The sequence below is a fragment of the Vigna angularis genome, chromosome 5 (assembly GCF_016808095.1).
Source record: "Vigna angularis cultivar LongXiaoDou No.4 chromosome 5, ASM1680809v1, whole genome shotgun sequence".
In the NCBI taxonomy this organism is placed as follows: domain Eukaryota; kingdom Viridiplantae; phylum Streptophyta; class Magnoliopsida; order Fabales; family Fabaceae; genus Vigna; species Vigna angularis.
In genome coordinates, this window is record NC_068974.1 from 918,488 (window position 1) to 922,841 (window position 4,354).

The window sequence follows — 4,354 nt, forward strand, 5'->3', positions numbered from 1 at the left end:
ACATGTCTCGAGAAATCTTTGTTTGTGGTTTTTATTTTTATTATTGTCAGTTTCTACAACAAACTTATGGACTTATCCGTAGTAATCAACAACCTAATCCCAAAGAACCAGAACATTGTTTCCAAAACACAGACGGTCTTCGCGAAACTTTTCCATTTGTGTCGAAAATTGAGGTCATCTCTGATCAGAACTTTTAGCACTAGTAAGAATGTGTGTCTACCATTTTAGACATGTACAAAGTTGCTACTGCTCTTTCATCTCTAAAACCCCGACTTCAGTCTCCCTTCAAATTCAAAAAAAGTTGAAGATTATATTCATGCGAACAAGGTATGTCGACATACTTTAGTTAGTACACTTTCTAATGATTTGTTTGATATCTACTGTTCTTATAAGGAAGCAAAAAGACATTTGAGATTCGTTGATTCTCAAATAACCTGCTAAAGTTTCGTCAGACAAAGATTTGTCATTGGGAACTACTATCGTTGGGAAATAATTGAAGATAAGGACGTAAAATCTCAAATTAACGAGTACCACAAACTTCTTGAAGATATCAAAGTGACAAACATTCTTTTACTCGATAAATTTGTTTCATAACTTCTTATCAAAAAATTACTTATTATAAACAACAACTGAAACACATACATAAACATATGTCATTTCCAAAGCTAATCACACATAACTATTGAAAATACCAATAGGAAAGAATGTGTTACTACAAGGGCTAAAAAACTTTGTGTGCAAAAGCAAATATGGAGAAGACAATTATACTCCCAAAAAGTACGAATACAAACTTGATCATAAAAGAAAAACTAATTTTTAAAAATCTCGTCCTAATGGATCTAACCCACCTTTAAGAAGAAAAGAAAATACTTAGTATGTGGAAAGTCGAGTCATCTTGTACCACATTGCAGGTGCAAAGAAAGAAACAACAATCCTCCTAGGACAAATGTAGCCAAAGGAGATTATATTATTATTGCGGTCGTTTCACAAGTAAATTTGATGACCAATGTGTGCAAATGGGTGGTAGACTTTGGAGCTACCAGGCATATCTATGAAAACATAAGTGCCTTTGCCTCCTACACTAATGTAGGGGATGAAGAAGAACAAGTTTACCTCAATGATTCCAGGAAACTCCTATTATGGAAAAATGAAAAGTTCTTCTCAAGCTCACATCTGGAAAAACTCTAGCCTTGAGTGATGTGCTACATGTGCCATCAATCAAAGTTAATTTAATCTATGTAGCATTATTGGAAAAAGTGGGGGGGTTAAATTGTCATATGACTATGGTAAGATTGTATTGACAAAAAATAATGTTTTTGTGGAAAATGGATATTGTGATCAAGGTCTCTTTATACTCAACGTTTATGAAAATATGAATGAATTGTTTTCTTCTTCTTATATTATTAATTCATATGATATGTGACATGCTAGATTAAGACATGTGAATTCCTTATATGTTATGAAATTATAGAGACTAGGAATAATTAATATGTATGATAAACATAATAGTAAATGTGATATATGTGTCGAATCTAAAATAACAAAGAAAATATATTATCCTATAGATTTTCAAACTAAAGTGTTAGGGTTAATTCATACTAACCTAGTTGACTTAAAACAAACCATGTCTAGAGGCGGTAAAAATTATTTTGTAACTTTTATAGATGATTATTCTAGGTACACCAAAGTGTACTTAATCAAACCTCAAGATTAAGCCTTTTGATATGTTTTTAACCTATAAAGCAGAAGAAGACAATAAATTAAATAAGAAAATTATGAGGATTAGATTAGATAGAGGTGGTAAATATATATTGTTTAATAATTGTTTTGTTAGAGAAGGTATTATCTATGAGTAACCCCACCATATTCACTTGAGTCTAATGGAGTAGCCGAGAGAAAGAATAAAACTCTTAAGAAAATGATTAATGTCATGCTTATTAGTTCTACTGCACTTGACCTTTGGGAAGAAGCTCTACTTTCTGCGTGTTTTATACAAAATAGAATACCTCATAAGAAAACTGGTAAAACTTCGTATGAACTGTGGAGAAGTTATTAACGTAACCTTAAATATCTAATCGTGTCGGGGTGTTTAGCTAAGGTGATGTTACCAATCCTAAGAAATGGAAAATAAGCTCTAAAACCTCTAATTTCATGTTCTTAGGCTATGCTGAACATAGTGCTGCCTATAGGTTTCCTATTCTTAAAACTGAAGTACTTGAGTGTAATTCTATAATTGGGACGAAAAATGTTAAGTCTTTTTAACATGTTTTTCCCTTAAAGGTTAGTGAAACATCTGAAGTTGTTGATAATAATAATAGTAATGCTTTGTGTGAGGATTTGAGAAAAAGTAAAAGTCAAAGGAAGGAAACTTACTTTGGTAATTATTTTTATACTTTTCTTGTTGATAATGATCCAACTAGCTTTGTAGAAGTTACTAGTGTTCTTGATGCAAAACAATGGGACAAAATCATTAGGACTGAAATTGAATCAATTCTGAAAAATAGTACTTGGACCTTAGTAGATTTACCTATATGAGCAAAAATCATTGGTTATAAATAGATCTTTAAGAAAAAAGTATCATCCTGATGGATCTATTGAGAAGTATAATGCAATATTAGTAGCAAAAGACTTTACTTAAAAACCCAACATACATTATTTTGATACCTTTGCCCTTGTGATTAAGATTTCCTTTATTCAAGTGTTGTTAGCCTTAACAGCTATTCATAAGCTAGTGATACAATAATAGATGTTAAAACTTTCTTTTTGAATTGTGATTTGGAGGAAGCAATTTATATGACTCAACTTGAAGGGAGTGTTTATGTTGAACCTGATCAAGAGAATAAAGTATGCAAACTTAAAATCCTTGTATGAGTTGAAACAAGCACAAAAAGAATGACATGAAAAACTTGATAATGTATTTTCTCCTATAGAGAAACAAGCAGACAAACAATTATTGCATATCAACAATGGAATATGAATTTGTTGTTCTTGAGATAACTAGTAGTGAGACTGAGTGGTTGAAAAACTTCTTAGCGAACATTCCTCTAAGAATGAATCCAACTCTATTAGTGTCAATACACTATGATTTCCAATCGGCAATATCTATAGTTAAAAACAAGAATTACAATGGAAAGAACTGACATATACAATTGAGACAAAATTTGGTGAAACAACTGTTAAAGAGTGTTTCTATTGATTATGTGAAGTCAGAACACAAGCTAGAAGATCCTCTAACAAAACCTTCGAGAAGAAACATGCTCCTAGAAACATTAGGGGAATGAGACTTAAGCCACTTACAGAAAGACAAGTGATGGTAACTCAACATTTGTGATTGAAGATCCCGTAAATAAGGTTACTATGAGTAAAAACAAGTCATTTGTTAGTTCTGATAACACTAAATTGACTTTAATCAATTATGTCAATTCTATGGTGTGTGTGAAAATGGTAGACTGCATTATTGAGAGGTTAAACTTTATAATTAAAATTCTATGTGATAAAAGAATTTTAATTTAAACAAAGTTTTTAATGATTTTCATATCCCTTACGGGTGGTGTATGATATGCAAAATACACTTGATAAAATCACCTATATAGGTGTTAAGTGGGGTTGCTTGCATGAGATCTTAGCATGATCTCTAAAGCCCTCGTGAATATCGGGCATGCACATGACCTAGTAAGAGTAACACAATGATAACAACAAGGATAATAGGGGTGTATTGTGATTGATAAACCTCTAAAAAAGTCAAATGTCCTTGGTTCATATAACTTATTATACCAACTACATTATGTGTTAACTTTTTTTATCTATGACTGATTCATATAACATGTTATACTAGCTTTAATGTAATTCTTTGTTTCTTCTTTTCTTTCTCATCTTTTGCAATATGTAGGAGATTGTTATAAAACCTGTGCGTTTATAATGACATTGCAAAATATTTTCTCTGGTCAAACTTTGTTTTGTTACATGGTTTCCACAAGTAGTGTTGGAACCATGCATCTTCCTTGGTCAAATCACTCATTCGCAAGTCTCGCCATCCTCCACCCCCATGAAAGATCTCACTAATTCGTAAGTCTCAGGATTCTTCCCATAAGTCATAGTCCTTGGGTTGACTTCCCTTTGCTTTCTCACTCTATAAATAGAGTTATTGTTTTCATTCCAAACACACTAAATACTAGACAAGGTTTCTTTCTTCAATATAGTAATACACGAGCTTCCCCTCTCGTTTTTTCTTTATTTTCTTATCTTTTTGTATCATGAGCTTTATTAGACTTCTTACTAAGTTATGTGATTCTTAAAAATTTTCAAGAAATTTTTATTATATTATGAAAAACCTACGCAATATATTGTCTTTAAA